Source organism: Macrotis lagotis, chromosome 1, assembly GCF_037893015.1.
Source record: "Macrotis lagotis isolate mMagLag1 chromosome 1, bilby.v1.9.chrom.fasta, whole genome shotgun sequence".
In the NCBI taxonomy this organism is placed as follows: Eukaryota; Metazoa; Chordata; class Mammalia; order Peramelemorphia; family Peramelidae; genus Macrotis; species Macrotis lagotis.
In genome coordinates, this window is record NC_133658.1 from 48014404 (window position 1) to 48035257 (window position 20854).

At 37.7% G+C, this 20854-nt stretch overlaps 1 pseudogene; it reads left to right on the forward strand.

Moving 5' to 3' along the window:
* The first annotated feature begins 19167 nt into the window (after window positions 1-19167).
* Window positions 19168-20171, forward strand: LOC141513281 (large ribosomal subunit protein uL10 pseudogene; annotated as a pseudogene).
* The last annotated feature ends 683 nt before the right edge of the window (window positions 20172-20854 follow it).

Here is a 20854-nt window from a genome sequence, read left to right on the forward strand (position 1 = left end):
GAAAAAAACAATAAAAGGGAGCAAAATATAAGGAAAGAAAAATGAAATAAAATTAATTTGATTAAGCAGCAACCTAAGGACCTATAATAAATAATAGAAAATTAATAAAACTTTCTCACTCACATCCCTCAGAATGATAAAGATAACCAAAAAATGGAAATATTGGAGGGTCTATGGATGGATAATAACCATAAATTCACCTGATCATTCTGGAAAACAATTTGCAAACCTACCCCAAAAGGTCACTAAATTGTGCATATTCTTAGACCCAGTATTTTGGCAAATGCCCCCTAAAAGATCCAAGTTAAAAGGAAAGTACCATGAGTACAAAAGTGTTTATAAATAGATAATAGAGATAAAAAGGACTTGTTAAAAGACTAATTGATCACACCATATACACACACAAGCACACTCCCTCACAACAAACACATGAAAAGGAATGCCCAATCAAATCCAGCAAGCGTTGATTTAGTCTACCCAGCTGGTGTAACCCAAGAGGAAGGAAGGAAGCAATAACAACGACAACAACAATGACATCTATCATCTATATAGTGTCTTAAAGTTTGCAAAAATGCTTCACACATATTATTTCATTTGATACAACAGCCCTGGGAGGTAGGTGCTGCAATGATCCACATTTTGCAGATGAATTGACTATGGCAGACATGTAATTGGTCCAGGATCGCACAGCAAGTGTCAAAGAGCATGTATGAACTAAGTTCAGAGGTCTATCTACCTAGCTAATAATAATATATAATTACATTATATATAATATGTCATATTATGTAATACATATGTTGATTATTGTTAATATCATTAATAATGATACATTAATTGATATAACTGTTAATATAAACATGATTATAAGATGTAACTATATTACACATAATTATTATTATAATAACATGTTATTATATAGATTTAAAGTTTTCAAAGAGCTTTGCCTTTGTTATCTCGCTTACTCTTTCAGAAGGAATAATGAGGAAGAGCAGAAAAGATTTCCTCAAAGATGGTACCTGAGTTCAGTTTTGAGGAAAGTTTGAAATTTTAGGAAAAACTGAGGAAAGTTTGAAATTCTAGGAAAAAGTCAGGAAAAAAGTACCTTTCAGACATGGAGGAATAATCCAGGAGCCCTAAAGGCAGAAATGAAATGCTCAGTTCTAAAAAGAACAATTCAGCTAGTTAAACTAGCAGAAGAAGTGGAGTAGGAGAAATGGCATACAAGAAAACTAGAAAGGTGAATTGTAGTCAGATTGTAAGGAACATTGAATGCCGGGGCTCTCTCCTCACTTCTGAGGCTGGACAGGTGAGTCAAGGAAAGGATGGAATAGAAGAAAAGAAATGCCCACATCCTTGCCTTTCTTTATCAGGCTCTCCATATTTAAGTGTGGCTAAGGAAAGTTTCAGTTCAGAAGGTGGAATGAAGGAGGGAGAGGCTGGTTTATCTGCTCTTCAAGGCTAATTTCAACTTTTGGAGATAGGCTTTGGAGGGGAAAAAAATCACAATGAGCTGTGCAGGTCTGTCACTTCGATATATCTCAAAGAAATTAATTCAGGCTATTCCCTGTAAGGTCAAATACTGAAGTGGAAGCTTCAATACTTTGATCACATAATGAGAAGACTGGACTCATTGGAATGTTGAGAAAGACTGAAGGCAAAAAGAGAAGATGGCAAAAAGAGGATGATCTGAATAGAGTGTCATGAAAAACAACAAACATGACCTTGGACAGACTTTGAGAAAGAGTGGAGGATAGAAGGACCCGTCATGTTATGGTCCACGGGAAGTCCAAGAAGAAATAGGATTGAACAACTACAGCAAAAGAACTTATTCAATCAACCAGGAATCAGAGACTGAAACTTGAGACCAGGGAATCCTGGTCTCATATGGACCACCATTTAGCCAGTTCAATCCATTAATAAATATCAAATACCTATTATGTGGGAGACACCATGCTAGGGGAAACAAAAAAGAGGAAAAAAAAGGCAGCCTCTGACCTCAAAGAGCTGCCAATCCAATGAGAAAGACAACAGATAAACAAATATATACAAAGCATATATACAATTAAAGTTATATAAAAACAACCCTGGGAAGCTTTGTAAACTTCCTAAAAAGAGACATTTTTCTCTCCTCTTAATGGCAAAAGGAACCCAAAGGTACAAATGAACTATGCCACAAAATTTGCTTCTTGCACTAACCTAGAGATGCATTGACTTCCTGAAGATTTCCTATGGTCATACCCACTGACACAGAACTACTGAGCTAAGGCTATCACCAAAAATCTGCATTAGTTTACCTCCTAGTCCTATGGTCTTTCTTGGTAAATCTTGTTCCATGAGGCATCACCTGCTCCTCTCTACTCAGAAGGCTATTTGGAGGAAGAAATAGATACCAAATCAAAAATGGTTCCTTACTTTGATTTGTATTTCCTGAGAAGATGCTGCTGTTTTATATTTCTACTCCATCAGAGCAGAACCAATCATGCCACCCCTCTCCCCAATATACTCCATTGGCTCCAATACAAAATCTGGTATTTGTCTCAAAGCATTTCACAACCTGGTCCCTTGCAATCTTCTTACACTTTTCTCCCCTTTATACACTCCACCATTACACACTCTCAGCTGTGTATTCATTGCACACCATAGGCCATCTCCTAACTGGGCATTTCCATTGGCTGTTTGGCATGTCTGAAATTTGCACTCCTTAATTTCATCCCCCGGATTCCTTAGATTTCTTCAAATCTCAGTTAAAATCTCACCTTCTATAAAGAAATGTTCTCAGTACTGCTCATGTCTAGTACCATTCCTTTGCTATCCTCTTCACTTTATCCTGAATCTCTCTTATGTGAACACAGCTATTTGTCCCTTAGACGCCTCACCTTTAGAACGTAAGCTCCTTCAGGGCAGGGATTGCTTTGCTTATTATTTTGCCTTTATTTTTAGCACAGAGAAAACATGGACTAAAAGTTTATTGACCAACTGACTAACTCTACTCTGGCTTTAGAATATGAATAGATACTCAAAATGACTGTTACACATATGATTGACAAAAACAAAAACACCCTAAAAATTCTCAAATTTGATCCCAGAAATTTTATTTAAGTGTTAAGAAGGAAGTGTTTTCAGACAGACTATTTACTTTCTGTTACTTTTTTTTAAGTGGACACAGGATCTCTACTACATAAATCTTGTGAAACCTTAAGCAAGTCAATGAAATTCCTCACAGGAGCTCAGCATCTTCATCTATTGAATGAGGAGAATGAACCAGATGATCTCTAAATTCTCTTCCAAGTATAAAATTCCAGGATTTGGTGACATTTATTGACACCAGTCCCTGTAGCCAGCAGATCAGCCTCTGATCTGAGATCCAGGCCAATTTAAACCCAGAGTATATTGATGTCTGTAAATTTAAACTGGAGCAAAGGGAGCAATGGAGAGAAAAAAAGGTAAGAAAAATCTGGACCAAACTCCCTAATGGTTTCAGAAAATTCTATAATCCATCGTACTAATCCAGCTTTAATTATCTCAATAAGTAGATAGGTCCCAGACTATTTTCAAGACAGTACATATGATAATGTAGGAATAATTTTTCATGCTATTTCTACAAGTTTTTAAAAAACCCAACAAGAACCTCTCGATTTTATCAGCATGAACAAATCAAGCAAGCCAGTTTTTAATAATGTAGTATCCTTATAACAAGATTTAAAGCTCTGCTCTGCAAGGTCTGGGAGGACTGGTCAAACACTGTAAGTTGTTCTAACCACTAATGCCAGGCTCCTTAGTCTATTTAAGACTGCAGGCTCCAATTTCAGCCAAAATCACAGGTGCAAAGCTCCAATGAATATAAAAAAGGAATTTGGTGACTAGCTGCAGACCAAAATGGAACATGATCCCTCTCCTCCCCCCAATGTTGGAAATCCAATTTTTCCAACACACTATTACTAAGCAATTATACTCTGTAAGGTATTGTGCAAGGTGCTAACAAAAACAAAGTTAAAATAGTGTCTGTCCTCAAGGAGCTTACATTTTAAGGAAATGAATAAAGTAATTTAAGGATTTAAGAAATAAAACTCCATCTCCAACTCTGTACTTTTTCTCTGGCTGTCCTATATGTTTGAAACACTTTGCTTTCATCTCTATTGGCTTCCCTGGCTTCTTGGGTCCCAACCAAAATTATTATACCTCTACAGGAAGCCTTCTTCTAAATAAAGATAGCTATTCATCTGTCTATCTATCAATCTATCTATCTATCTATCTATCTATCTATCTATCTATCTATCTATCCATCCATTCATCCATCCATCCATCTATCTATCCATCTTTCTAGCTATCCATCTATCATTCTATCCATCTATCTATATATCTATGTATCTATCCATGCATGTATGTAGGTGTATAACATATGCACCTATATAAATGTATACATATATACAAATATGTATATATTTGATATATTTGTGTTTTCATACATATATATGGCACCATATTTCTCTGAATGATTTTGTAACAGAATCATTATCACTATCTGCCAAGGTTTCTCATTCCTCATCCCAACCATGCAGTTTAGGATAATTTTCCCTAAAGAGCAAGAAAATTATTCTCATGATGTGACTCAGAGGGCTAAGGGTCACTTCTATTGATGACAACCTTCTGGGCCCTCTGGTCATATTGATATGGCTTCTTGTTCCCCTATGGGTCTAAAAGACCCACCCAAGCAAAGGAAGCATCCTGTAGACTTGGAGAAAGACATGTCCAGAGTATAGACATCACCATACTATGACCTGCAGACTAGCCTCATCAGGATATGGAGAAGTGATATATCTACCTAAACTCAGAGTCATTGGTGCTAAATATTCTTCCTGTGCTATGGCTAAGTAAATTTCTTTTTGTTAACTCTTGTATGACCTACAAGTGACTCATTTCAATGAATAGCAAACCTAAATTAACAGGAGCCAGACCTGAGTCACCTTTTCAATTTTTAACACATATTAAACATTAAGAAACATTGTGAGATTGAAAAAGCAGTTTAAATTTAAAACCTACAGCTGGAAAAAAACTTCTCTTATATTCTAACAATATAAGTAAAGACCTCATGTCACTATCATCTCTACTTCCCTCAGTCTTTGAAAGTGACCTTACATTCTGCATAATAATATAATGAATAAATAAATACATAAAATAGTATAATAATAAAAATACAAACATATTTTTAAAGTCATTCATCTCTCTACTTAAAGAGGCAATTGGTGGCAGAGGGAATAGAGCACTGAGCCAGGACTAAGAAAAGTCTTAATTCAAAGTCAAATGCAGTCTAACCAGGAGATCTTGGACAAATCACTTACCCTCTCTCTGCCTCAATTTTCTCAATTGTAAAATAAGTATAATAATAGCACCTCTCTTGAAGGGCTGCTATTAGAATCAAATGAGATGACATCTGTAAAAAACTCTTTGCATAATACCTAATAGGACATATGTAAATACTTATTTCTTTCCCTTAGTAATATTCACTAAATATTTAAAGTTACAAAGTACTATATTAAACACCATGAGAGACAAACTATACCAAGAAGGAGTTCATGATACATTTCATCAATTCTCAAGCCTTTTGGCCTCAGGATCCTTTTTTAACTCAAAAAAATATTGAATGAACTTTTGGTATTGTAGATTATTTATATTTACCAATATTAGAAATTTAAAATGATAATTTTAATGTATCCATTTATTAGTTCATTTTCAAATAGCAATAATAAACATATTACATATTAAAACAACATTTTAAATGAAATATAGTTGTGTCTTTAATTAAAAAAATAAATTAAATTAAAAAATTAGAAGAGCAGCATTGCCTCACATATTTTTGCAAATGTCTGGCTTAATAGAAGACAGTTGGATTCTCATATTTACTTCTCTGCCTCCATTCGATCTGTTCCAATATGTTATATGAGTGAAGTATTTGAAGAAAATCTAGCTTCACACTGATATAAAGAGGAGAGTATTTTAATAGGCAAATAATGTCTTAGTTTTATTATGCAAATACTTTGACCATGCTGAAATTATTATGCAAATACTTTTACCCACTGAAAGGGTCAAAGGGATCCTCAGGGATCTCTAGACCATATTTTGAGAGTCTCTAGTCTAGGCCAGGGATCCTTGGACTCATGTACTTCCTTATAAGTTTGATGACATCTATGAACCCTTTATCAAAATAATCTTTTTTTAAAACTCCTAATTAAAGAAACTGCTAAATGTCAGTGAGAGGTTAGTGGAAAATAAAGACCTTTCTTCCCCCCCATTAAAGTTCACATACCTCTTCCTGAAATCTATTTACTAACCCCTTAGGTGTCTGTAGAACCCAAGTTAAGAAGCCCTGATAGAGAAGAAAAAATAAAATGAATTTTCCCATCCCTCTAATTGGAGGCTGGGGCCATGAACTCCCAAATCTCCATTTAAGGAGGGAGTTCAGCTCAAAACATCTCCTCATTTTCCCCCGACTGAATTACTCTGCTATTTCTCTATCTTCTCCATCATGGCCCAGCTCATTATCACCACCAGTACTACCCTTTTCACTTTCCTTTTATGTATTGACTTTCCCTAATAGATTGTAAGCTCCTTGAGGACAGGGACTAAATTCCTCTTTTTAAAAATTTGTGTTCCCAGTGCTTAGCATTATATCTGCCATATAGCAGATTATTATTAATTGATTATTGACTCATCTGACTAATGGTGTCCTGAGGTGGGACACTATCTAGGCAGGGAAGGTTTAGGTGGAATCTGAAGCAGGTGACTAGAAACAATATGAAGACATTGCCTACCTAAAACAGGAAAGGGTCTGGAATAAGGGAGGCACCAAAAGAGAAATATTTTTCCATATTTACAAGGAATATTCTGGAAGGAAACTTTAAACTTTAGTTTAACTCTTTAAACTTCTAGTAAGAGAACAAATGACTTGGGGGGAAGAAAGGGGAAGAAGCTGTCTAGGTACAGAACAGTGCTTTGTAAATATCTCATTTGGTCCTCACAACCCTGGGAGATTAATGCTATTATTAACCCCATTTTATAAATAAGGAAACTGAGGCTGATGGAGATTTAGTGATTTGCTCAAGGTCGCCCAGCTGGCAAGTGTTTGAGGTCATATTTGCATTCAGGTCTATCCTGACTCCAAGTCTAGCCTTATATCCACTGATATATCTACTTGGTTAGAAATGTAGCTTTAAATCTCTGAGGTATCACTTCATACCTCTCAGACTGGCCAATATGACCAGAAAGGACAATGATCAGTGTTGGAAAGGATGTGGGAAATCTTTGGAGCTGTGAACTCATCCAAACTTTCTGGAGAGCAATTTGGAATTACGCCCAAAGGGCAACAAAAATATGCATACCCTTTGATCCAGCAATTCCAGTTCTGGGTCTAGGCCCTGAAGAGATGATGAAAGAGGGTAAAAACATCACTTGTACAAAAATATTCATAACAGCCCTGTCTGTGGTGGCAAAGAATTGGAAATTGATTGAATGTCCATCAATTGGAGAATGGCTTAATAAACTGTGGTATGTGTATATGATGGAACACTATTGTTCTATTAGAAACCAGGAGGGATGAGAATACAGGGAAGCCTGGAAGGATTTGCATGAACTGATGCTGAACAAGGTAAGCAGAACCAGAAGAACATTGTACACCCTAACAGCAACATGGGGGCAATGATCAATCTTAATGGACTTGCTCGTTCCTTCAGTGCAATAATCAGGAACAATTTTGGAATATCTGCAATGAAGAACACCATCTGTATCCAAAGAATTGTGGAATTTACCTTTAATTTAAAATAAAGCATTATCATATTATGTAATTTTGCTATCTCTTATACTTTATGTTTCTTCCTTAAAGATATGATTTCTCTCTCATCACATTCAACTTAGATCAATGTATACCATGGAAACAATCTAAAGACTAACAGACTTTTCTGTGGGGGGTGGGGAGAGAGAAGCAAGATTAGGGGAAAAAATTGTAAAATTCAAAATAAATAAATTAAAAAAAATAAATGTGGCTTTAGGAGCCAAAGTTTTCTATTATTCTTTATGTCTGTCCCATGACAAACTCTTCCAGAAAGAAGTTGTGCTGCTTAAGGACTCTGGGTTAAATTTCTGTAAATCTATCTAGGACAACATTTAGTCTTTACTAGCATATGGACTATTTGCTTCTGTCAGGGGTAGGACGAAGACCAAAGACCACATCTGACCCAGAGCATTTCCTCTCCCCTCCCCTCTGAGTTATATGGCTTGGGTGCCATAGGAAAAAAAGGATCTGAGTGTTTATTCAGTCTGTAAAAGCTTCATTCCTGGCCAGAATATCTTTGGGTCCAGAGTTGGGGGGTTGTTGCTTTGATCATTCAGCTCTCACCTACCTACAGAAGCCAACAATTTTTCCATACTGGTTTCTAACAAAAGGGGAGGAAAAAAACAGAAAGAAAACAACCAGGATACACCATCTAAACAAAGCTATTAAACAACATCAAAGGAACCAAGATAAATTGTTGTTTTTGCCCCCATCTCTGCAGCACAACTCTCCTTTTCAATGTCAGAATTACAAAAGCAGGTAAGGAGGTTAAGAAGCAATTACTTTCCATCTCCTAGATTGTAATTTAACTGTAATATAGTGTTTTAACTAACATGATGATTTGACTCATCTCAAATCACTTCCTAACATTTACATCAACCTCCTCCATTTGGGATACAACCTTGGAAGTCTGCAGCACCCTGAAAAGATACAGCCCTGATTCTTCTCCCCTGACCTGTGGGGTACTAGGAGAGTGAAAAACACCCTTCATGGTCACACTCCTTTGCATCCATTGCTCTTGGGAACATGAGTAAGCATAGCCCATCCTATCACCCTGGGCTGAATGACGGCAAGGTTAAGCCTATTCACTGCACAATTAGGTCAGTTGAAATGTACAGGTTTTTCAAAACCAGGCCACCCGGTGACAATATCTTACACCAAGGCCTTTGGATGAAGACACATTAACAGTTATTCTTGGTCTCTGTGGGATCCATGTGCTACTGTCTCCTGATGCCCATCTGCCCCTCACCCCCACATGCCCACCCAAAGAAGCACTTCCATTCCACAGGCCTATTAAAAATATTTGATGCATTATTGATGACTCTGACTGTTATGTTTTTAAGGGGCTCAATTATATGACATCCACTTTATTTTTGAGGTAAGGATCAAGTTAAACCCTATTAGGATCCTCCATGAGATGGGGACTTTGGAGAGGTACATTTTTCCTACTTACCGTTAAACAACTGTAGTTACAAATCTAATTGTGAGAATGCAATAAGGAATCTATAGGACAGGTATTTACCCATTAGTCACCACAAAGAAATTTGGGAACAAACACTTCTGTATAGATGCTTCTCTAGTATTTCTTCTGAGAACAACAGTGACAGTGGCATCATGTTTCTGAAATTCAATTATGAGGAAATGTGGGTGAGGCTAGGGAACATCACTGAAACTGAATTTCTAGGTAGTTCTAAAGAAAGCATTTTTTTTATGTTTTCCAAGTAATTATAAGAGCATCAAAGGATCTTAGTAACTGGTGGAAGCAGTAGGAAGAGATGCAGTGCTTCTTCCCCTTAGCCTCTGGTAAGGGCTATTTCCTTTCCTACTGAAGAGAATGTGGTTTGAAGGGACACGTAGTTTAAATTTGTTATCTAAGCCTTAAGAGATGCACCAAAATGCCTTGTCTCTATGCCTATGGAAGACTATCCGTTTTGCTACTGAAATTTGGCCTTGAGTGCTAAGTGATATTCATGACCAAGGTCAAGATCCCTGAAATGTTGTTATATGAAAACAGTGTCCAAGGCTACCATGAAATGTTCATGGTTATTCCCCAGAGTTCCCCAGTGGAAGGCTAGGCTTTGAGATCTTGCCAATAAACTCAGCCCCCCCAGACTGTTAGGCTTGGAATGCCAGACTTTTAGAAATCGTCTCTTATTTCACCAAAGAGGAAACTGAAGCCATCCCACATGAGATGATTTTCTTGAGGTCACACAGCTGAGACATGAATCTAAGAATAATGTAGTTCTCTTGATACTTAGTCTACAACTCCAATTTCTTTCCATACTATTATAGGAGTGATCATTTTAATAACATCTGTCATCTTAATATAAGTTAATAATTATTCATTAAATAGTATTGACATTATTATTGCTATTGGGGAGAAGCTGAACCTGAGATTTTATTAATATAAGGAATTCTTTAAGAGAAAACTGCCTCTACGAATACAAATCAGTATCAGTTGTATAATTTGAATCAAGGTCTTCAGCCTTGGTTTTTCTGAGGGCATCTTAACTAGACTTCTACTCCACAAGATTGTCTCCCCTTGATTTCTCCAACTCAGGGAAGTGTCTGGTACATAGAACTCATTTAATAAATTAATTTTAATTGATTAACTTTTCCCCCTCCTTCTTATGAAGACTCCCACTCCTAGAAATTTCTAGAACTTATCATTGGCTATGCTGGGAGCTTTCTGTAACATAGACCCCTCAAGTACTCTGTTTAAGGAGGGAATATTCCCTGAAGAAATCTCTAGTGCTATGGGTGGACATAGAACAGAGGGAAATGTGAAAACAAAACAAATTGTAGATTAGGAATAAAATGCTGCCTTCTCCTCCTTTGTGGGCTTTGTTCTGGTCTCCTACAAACTAAAAACCTCCAGATTTCACAAAATAAAATTGGAATGTTTAATGCACCTTGCACTTAATGTTTTGAAATATAATTTCCTAATTACAAAAAAAAATTATCCCCTTTGGAAGGGGATTTTACATGTGTTAAAGGCTTCATCGAATGTTTAAATCAAACATTATGAAATCTTTAAAAGTATGAGGAAAATCACAAAAAAAGAAAGCAATTAAAAAACAGATACTGTAACTAATGGGCTTGAGTGAGGTGTGTAATTATAAATAAATTCTAATTAATTCCCTCCCACTCCTTGGTTATTATCCACATAAACCCATTTATGGAACTTACAAATGACTCTCTTAATCAGGAAGGAAATGTGGATTATTCTAAAGCAAAGATATTTGTTTTCCTGTTCCTTTACCATCACTTGGTGGTTTAAAAGGGGGAGGGGAGGGGATGGGAGATTCTTTTTCTAGGTGGGATTCTAGCCAACATAAAGGATAGATAATTGAACTGGCCATTCTCACTCTGACATGTATCAGCATGCCATTGGAAGAGAGCCGAAGAGGCTGTGCCCCTAGAAGCAAAAACCAGCCCTCCTGGCCAAAGAAACCCACCATCTTTTGTCATCTCCACTTGCTGCCATCCAGCTGTAGCCCTCAAATCATATTTCTGTGTGTGATTCAATCTGTGACTCCCTGTGAGGATTTTTTTTAAAAAAATTAATGTAAAAATAAATTTGCTTTTGTAGAGATGCAGTGTGGAAGAATAAGGACCCCACCAGATTCTTTGACTTCAATTATGAAGAAAGATGGGGAGTTTGGGAGAAGGTGGGGATAGAGTTTTATCCTCCATGGGAAAGCAGTGAATTTATAGTGATCTTATTGCAGAAGTAAAATTGGGTCAGGTGCCTAGCAAAACTGATTAAAGTTAATACTTCACACTCCCACCACAAAACAAGGATCCCTCAGTCTTGGATTAGAAATGAGAAACAGAACTCTCCTGGGCCTCTCAGCTCATGCGGGCTCTATTCAGTGATTAGGAGAAGAGGAGGCATTCAAGATGTAGATGAGAAGATTTAGAGCTTGAAATATCCTCAGAAGTCCATAATTGTTCCAATCAGACATTCTGTTCAAATGTCCACATGTAGCTAGCTATGCAAGCTCCACCTTACTAAAGGAAGGTGGGAGTGAGAGAAGGGGGAGTGGAGGGAGGTGGAACAGTCAAAATCTGTCATTGGTAATAAAGACAGTATAGATGGTTGGGAAGAAGCAAGACCCAAGTCTTCTGCGCTTCTCTCCAATTCTGCAAGACCTTCTTCTCTGCCTTCATCCTTCATCACTCAACCTCCAGCCCCACTCAGATACTCCTTCTATATTTCTCTCCAGAGTGTCACTTTCAATCTCCTTAATTCCTTCTTTCACCTGTTCGTCTCCTCTTGGACCTTTTATAGAATTTAAGAAAGGTTATTTCTTTGTCCTCAATTCCCAGACTTATTTTTCATCTGTTTCATGAGGGAAAGAGGGAGGGAAGAAGAGTAAGGTTAAGTTAGCATTCTCGTGACCTTGGACTTTGAAATGGACAAATATCCCATTCAAATGCATCCATGACGGAAATTATCCTGCCCATTTTTGACTAAAGGTCAATTAACGATTTGAAGACTGGATTAGATTATCCAAGTGGCTTGCTCAGTGTAGACATGGAAATGAAAACTCTCATTTGAATTTCATAAAAAATATCAGGTTTAAGTTTTGTCTCTATTGTCTTGGAAATAAGATCAACACCAAAGGAAATTGTATTGTTACAGGAAGCTAACGTGGCCAGGCCCACCCCATTTGTTTTCTTCCCCAGCCTTAGCAAAACCTGGCAAATAATAAATGCTCAGTAAATACTTATTCCATTTTAATCCTTCCTTGCACAGGTCATGTTAAACAGTATCACATAAAATAGACCTGCCCCAAGGAATGAGGTCTAAGCCAAATAGGCCTATGATTCTTCTCTTAAGGAGATTTTGCTATGATATTTTTAGTGCTTAAGAATTGGAATAAAATAGATTGATGGAACACTGCCTATATTTCTGACACATCTCTCTGTGTAGACACATTGCACTGTCACAACATTCCTCCAACCCCTTCCCCTAAAGCATCCCTTAAGAAAAAAGCCTATGTTTTCAATGTCACTTTGGTCGCCCACTGTCAAACTAGACACAAAACCCAGCTTTATAAAATTAGCCCAATCCTGGACCAATTGTTTCTTTCTCTCAGTGAAGCAGACACCTACTCCTCATATCTTCCAGATAAAAATAGCCATTCCAGAACCTGGAACTAGTGTGACAAAATATGCCCAGAACAAGAGCCAAGGAAATCATGGGGGAAAGAATGTAGACCTAGAGACTGATCCTCTTTGAGAACAAAGGACAAATAACAAACATGAAACTAGAGACACCCAGATGCCCTTAGGGGATGAACTAGGGAGATATTAGGCAAGGGACATGACTCAGAGAGTTTCTAGGAAGTTAGGGGAAGGAGATGAGGTTTTCTTATTGCTTCTTATTTTAATGAGTTATTTTTTCCTAATTAGGTGATAAGGTCAGTTCTTATCTGCTGAAAGAATATGGGAGCTGTCAAATCAAGTGCCCTGTAGCAAAGTTCAAGTCACCCTACATTAGGTACAATTCTGAGGTAAGGAGAAGTTTAAATCTTTCTGTTCAAAATGGTGGTTGTGCTAATCACCATCAGTGATCAAGTAAGTTCCTCGCTGCTACTTCTGGATTCTCCTCTTCCCTCCATCACTCAGTTACCTCTCTTCCTTTGAAGTTCATGCTATTCATATCTTCTATCCAATCAAAATTCTGGCAGCTGTGATCCACAGATCACTTCTGTGGTCACTTCCTGTTCTTCCTCAATGAATTTGATAGCTGCATCATAATTTTTCTCTTTTTCCATAACTACTTCCCTCCTAAGTTCATATTTATTCTTCCTCAAATACCTTCCTTAACCACCTAGTTCCTCAATCTACTCTCCACCCATGAGCAACTTTTCCATTCCACCTCAGTCACACATACACAAAGATGGCCATATACTCAATCGTTGTCATCACCCCAAAATGCACCACAACTTCATTCAAGAATTGTGAAATCTCCTTATTTAACTATATGTTTGCTTTTCACCTCTTCCTCTGCCTTCCCCATAAAACCCTACTCTTTGCACCATGATAACCAATTCCTTGACTCAATTCTTCTCCAGACAATTGCTTTTACATTAACCATTCTCTCCTCTTTTCCCCAGCTTTAAACCTAGGTGAAGCAGTTCAACTCTCCACTGTCCCTCTCTCTTAAATCTCTTACCCTGCTGATTATATCCAGCCAAGTCAGATCAATCCCACCATTTATTATTGCTTTCACTCCTATATATGTGCTAACTGGGTTCACTACAAATTTGTTACACTACCTCACCTGGGCCCTCATTACTACTCACAATCCTATTATACCTTCCCTTAACAATTCACTCTCCTACTCCCCACAGTAGCTCTTTCAAACCATCCCTTCTCAAACCCCTCATAACTCCTCTCCCAAACACTCTAAACTACGAACTTTTATCTTCTATTTTACAGAAAAAAACTGAGCCTATTCACCATGAACTCTCTCTTCTCTCTCTTCTATCACTCATATACCTTCTATCTCTTTCTCCTCATTCATTCCTTGTCTCATGATGAAGCAGCCTTACTCCTTATCAAAACTAACCCCTTTGCCAGGTTCAAGTGATCCCATTCCATCCCAACTCCTCTAAGAGATTTACCCCCTCTATCATCTTCATTCTTTCAGCTATTTTCCAATCTCTCCCTCTATATTGGCTCATTTTCTTCTGCCTATAAATATGTCCATGTCTTCCCATCCAGGAAAAAACCCCCTCACAATCATTCTATCCCTACTAAATATTGTCCTATTAACATATATTGTCTTCTGCACATTGTAGCTAAATTTCTCAAAACAGTGCCTCCACTATAATAGGGGTCTCCACTTTCTCTCCTTTCACTCTTTTCTTAATATTTTATAATCTGACTTCAGACATTATTATTTCACTGAAACTGTTCCCTCCCAAGTTACCATTAGCTGGCAAATTCGATGACCTTTTCTCAGTCCTCATTCTCTTTGACCTCTCTTCAGTCTTTGATGCTGCTGATCACTCTCTCCTCCTTGATATTGCTTTTTCTCTAGGTTTCTTGGGATACCCCTCTCTCCTGGTTCTCTTTCTATCTGATTGTTTCTTTTCTTCTTTGCTGGATCCTTTTCCATATCACACTTTTTAACCATGGGTATCCTTCAGGCTTCTCTCCTCCCTCCATACTAGCTCATTTGATGATCTTATCGGTTCCCAAGGATTTGATGACCATCTCTATGCTGACAATTTTCAAACCTACTTATCTTGACCTCTCTGTTGTTCTCCAGTCTTGCATCTCCAGCTTCCTTTCTGACATTTTGAACTGGATGTCCAATAGACATCTTAAACCAAAGATTTGAAATGAAATTTATATCTTTCTTCTGAAGCCCTGCCCCCCTCACCTCCTCTTACAGACCCTCAAGTTCACAACTTAGGAGTCCTCATAGAGTCCTCTCTATATATCTCTCACCCTCCATATCATTCTGTTGCCAAAGCCTCTTAGTTTCACTTCTACATTAGCTCTCCAATATGCCCCCTTTGTTCCTCTAATATTGCCAGTGCTCTAGAACAGGTCTGTATCATCTTTAACCTAGATATTACAATAGGGCATGGGTAGCTCTGTTCAAACCTCTCCCCATTACAATCCATCCTTCACTAAGCCACTGAAATGCTTTTCCTATCAGTTCTGATCCAGTCACACACACACACACACAGTAAAGTCCAGTGACTTCCTATTGCCTCTATGATCAAATTCAAAATGCTATGTTTGACTTTCAAAGCCCTTCATAACCTAGTCTTCTCTTTCCAATCTTCTTATACCTTACTCCCTGACCCATATTTTTAATCAAGTGACAGTCTTCTGGGCTGTTCCATGAATAAGACATCCCATCCCTCGACTCTGGGTATTTTCTCTGGTTCTTCCCTGTGCTTGGAATGTTCTGTCTCCTCTGCTCTGACTCTGGATCTCAAATCTCCTTCACCCCCTCCTAATTCCAATGCCTTCCCTCTGTGGATTATTCCCTATTTATTCCTTCTAGAATTTGCTTTTTATCTGTTTGCATGCTGTCTCACACATTAGATAATAATGGGTGAGGGATGAGGGATGAAACTGTTTTCCACTTCTTTCTGTAACCCTCACAATTACTATAGTGGATACCTAATAGATAATTTTTGATTGATTGTAATCATTTGTTGCACAGATTCCAGAACTAATGTCCTTAAATTTTGAAAATTCATTTTTAAATAGCTCCTATGTCTCTACCTCTTTTTGTCTCTTTCTCTCTCTGCCTTGTTCTGTGCCTTTATGTCTGTCTGTCTGTCTGTCTTTCTCCCTACCTCCCTCTCTCTCCCTTTGTCTTTCTATCTCTGTCTCTCTGTCTTTCTCAAAATGTGTCTCCTTGACATGGGATGATCTCAATATTGAATATCTTTTTGGAATGGTCTAAATCAGGGAAGTCCCTGAATTTTTAAAAATATTTTGTCAACTGTCTTTCAACAGAATAAACTTCCTTTGTAATCTTATAGATTTTATTTTATTCATTTAAAAATATGATTCTAAGAATGGGTCCATTCACTTCATGTCCAGGGGGAACCCACAAGAGGTTAAGAACATTTTGAGACATATTTGAATTGGTCTAACCATTCTGCAAGACAGGAAATGTCAGAGACCTTTCCTTCTTCCCAACTTTCTCTCCATTAGTTCTTCCTAACCCTACCTTACAAGCCTTCCAGATACTAGAACTGGGGCATGATATTTGTAACACACTTTGTAAATCTTAAAGAGTTTTATAAATGTTTGATGCTGCTGTTATTATAATAATCATAGGAGTTTAATGAGTGTGTGTTGAATTGAAGATCTGTTTCCATCATCAACTCATTCTTATGAGAAGAGGTAAAAAGGCTAAAAATCTGGAATTAGAACAAAGATTTTTTTGTAGACAGTCATCCAAACATGTTAACCCGTATGCATACACATTACCAGACATATGCATTGCAGGAGGCCAGAAAAAGCAATTGCAGCATTAACACATTATCATAGTGTCTGCAGGCAAGGTTATAAGTTGAGAGCTAAACTTCTCTCTTTTATCACTGGAAAAATCATTGTGAAAGAAACGAGATGACACATGAGGGATTTCAGCGAACCAAACCTCAGAGAGGGAGGAAATGAACTAGATCTCACCATCTGACCGATCCATGATCCTTTCTTGATACCTCCAGATGTTAGTGTTCTCCCACTTCCCAATTATTTTCTCTTTTCTTTCACATATTTTGCATTGATTTATCTGTGCACATTATTTCCCCCAAAAGAATACAACTCTCTTGAGGGGAAGTATGGTTTTGTTTTTTGTTCCTTCATCTCTAAGTGATTTACAGAGTCATTGGCAGATAGTAAGTGTGTAAAAAAATTCTTATTGAATAAATAAATGAAAGACTCTATCAGATTGCCTGCTACATATACCATGCTATTTATCAAGAAAGCATCGACCTTCTAAGAATGTCTTTATGGTTCCTTTTTAAGGGAAAAATTTGCCTGAGTTTTAAGAAAAGTGATCTAAGAAGGAGAACCAATGTCATCTCAGTTAGGAGTCTCCAAAATTTTTCCAGTTTTTCATTTCATTTTTCATTTTCATGTGCATCCTTGTTAGTAAAAATGAATAAAAATAAGTGAGTGAACCTTCAATATATGTAGTTACTTATTTTTAAAATATATACATTTCTTATTATAATACTAACAATTGTGTAACTTTCAAATGTATGCAAAAATAGTCATTATAAGGTGTCAGATAAAGATGATCCTAGAACCAAAAGGATGCCATTGAAGTTTATTGATTAAAGAAGTGATATGGTCAGATCTGTATTTTAGGAAAATCATTTTGACATTATATAACTATAGATAGATTGTTTTTGGGAGAGGCTTTAGATTATGAGACCAATTAAGAGTTTATGACCATGGGCTATTCTAGGGCTTAGGCTCAAGCTAGTGTGATGACTGTGAGGAGAAAAAAAGGGGGGGATGGAATTGAAAGATTCAGAGACATAAAAAACAAAATTTGGCATCTACCTAAAAATAAATGATGTGCAAAAGTGAGGAATCACTTATCAAACAAACAATCACAAAACTAGGCAACTGGTTGAGCTCATGATAGAAATAAAGAAGTTTGAAATAGAAGTTGGTTGGAGGGCAAAAAAAATGTTATGAGAACTGCAATGTGGATTTCCAACCCATCATTCCTGTCAGTTGATTCTATGAGACTCATTGTCTCTCACATAAAGTGAAAAGGGTTAGAAGTAGAGTTCATGATCATGGAAGCTTGACACAGAGCACCTAGCCCATTTTCAGAGGGGCACCTTCTACAGGCATAACAGATGATAGGGGGGACTTGGAGGGAGATCATGGAATGAATACATTGTAGAATGGAGGGAAGGAGAATTTTTACAATAGTACTCATCACCTGGATTCACAGGTGATGATTTCATCATTACTTCCAGGAGGAGTTATTGCCCAATGCAAAAAAAAAAAAAAAAGAAGGAAAGAAACTTGGGAGCTTACAGCATGGTTAAAATGGATAAAGTAAGGAACTCTTAGATGAAAATGGAGAAAGGAAAGGTGTGATTGTATTGGAACCAAGTTCCTCCTGCTGAAGGTCTATTATTCAGCAGGAGGGTAGGGCCCTTTAGTTTATCATATACCTCTTGGAACTAGCTAGGACCCTTACATTAGAAACCATTGATATGGAGGACTAAGAATGTGGAGATTATGCTCACTTCTATTTCTCAGGCTTAAGTTGACATTAAGCAGATCAGATAGATAGCTTCTCTATTCTACAGTCTCCAAAAATGTAAAATAGAGATATTCATTCTGGCCACCAGAATTCTCAGGATGATCATTTTCAGGATATTTTCATAAAATAATTTTCATGGAACAGCCTGAAAAGCACTGAATAGATCCTTCTCCAACTTCTCATGAATCATTGTATTGACTCCCTCTTTTCTATATCTCTCAATCTCAGCATCACACCCCTGCCTGTAATTCTACTTTCAAATCATGCTCTTAGGCAGCCAATTAATACACGGATTACAGGATCATAGATTTAAATCTAGAAAGGACCTTAGAGTACATCATCTAAGTGACTTTCCCAGGGTCACACAGCTAATAAATGTCTGAAGCAAGAATTAAAGATTTTTCAGGGTTTTGATTACTGGGGGCTCTGTCCATAGAACCCATGACTTAGACACATATATCCTCTGCCTGCTAAGAATCTGAGTAGAGACTTGGTGAAGTCTGCATCTGAAAATTTATGCCACTCTCTCCAGGCGTCCTCGTGCGAGTGACATGTCTTTAAACCCCAAGCGGCAATCCCTGAAGCACCTTCGAGATGCCCAGGGAAGACAGGGCTACCTGGAAATCCAATTATTTCCTCAAGATCATCCAACTTTTGGATGATCATCCAAAATGCTTCATTGTGGGAGCAGACAACGTGGGCTCCAAGCAGATGCAGCAGATCCGGATGTCTCTCCGTGGTAAGGCCGTAGTGCTGATGGGGAAAAAACACTATGATGCGCAAAGCCATTCATGGGCATCTGGAGAATAACCCTGCCCTGGAGAAACTGCTGCCTCATATCCACGGGAATGTGGGTTTTGTGTTCACCAAGGAAGATCTGACTGAGATTAGGGATATGCTTGTGGCCAATAAGGTACCAGCTGCTGCCCGTGCTGGTGCCATCACCCATGTGATGTCACGGTGCCAGCCCAGAACACTGGTCTGGGTCCTGAGAAGACTTCCTTCTTCCAAGCTCTGGGTATCACCACCAAGATTTCCAGGGGCACCATTGAAATTTTGAGTGATGTGCAGCTGATTAAGACTGGAGACAAAGTGGGCGCCAGCGAGGCCACCTTGTTGAACATACTGAATATCTCCCCGTTTTCCTTTGGGCTGATCATTCAGCAGGTGTTTGACAATGGCAGCATCTATAACCCTGAAGTGCTGGACATCACAGACGAGACCTTGCACCTTCGCTTCTTAGAGGGTGTCCGTAATGTTGCCAGCGTCTGTCTGCAGATTGGCTACCCAACTGTTGCATCAGTGCCCCACCCTATCATCAATGGGTACAAGCGGGTCTTGGCTGTAGCTGTGGAGACTGAGTACAGTTTCCCACTTGCTGAAAAGGTGAAGGCCTTTCTGGCTGACCCTTCAGCCTTTGCAGTGGCTGCCCCTGCGGCTGCAGCTCCAGCTGCTGCTGCACCAGCTGCTACTACTCCAGCCAAAGTAGAAGCCAAGGAAGAGTCGGAAGAGTCCGATGAAGATATGGGATTTGGTCTATTTGATTAGCTCATGGGATACAACTATTTTGCCAGTTTATTTGTGGAACAAAGAAATAAAAATGCTCATTATCTCTGAAAAAAATTTATGTCGATGTTTAATCGGTATTATCAACACCTAGTCCAGGGCCAGGTAGGTGCTCAGAAAATACTTGGGGATTAATTGATTGATTGTGGTATCTCATGGACTGCAATTGTCTATTTTAGATATTCTGAATACATCTTAGAAAATGAGCTTCCATATGTCAGACCACAAGTTTCTTGAGAGCAAGGATTATTTCTATTTCATTAAGTCTGTATATCATTTAGCATAGATTCTCCTAGTACTACATGATGCTACTCACTTAAGAAGTTCTTTCAGACTAATTGAAAATAGCTCATGGAGAATATCATCATGAAACTTCATTATAACACTTTAATAGAATATAATGTGTTGCATATTATACAAATTTATCAAATGCTTACAAAATTAATATTGTCATATAACTACTCTTATTCAAATTTTAATAGAAAAAAATCTATATATATGTGCAGATATGTCAGTACATATCTTTGGTTTTCTACAAAGACAGAACCTCAGTAGTGTTGCCAAAAATGTTATTGATTAGTGACATGTTGCAAAAAAAAAAAGGAACTCTAAATTTTCTTTCATTCACTCATACAGCCATTTCCTTGTTGAAGTTAAACACTTTTTTTAAAAGGGAAAGA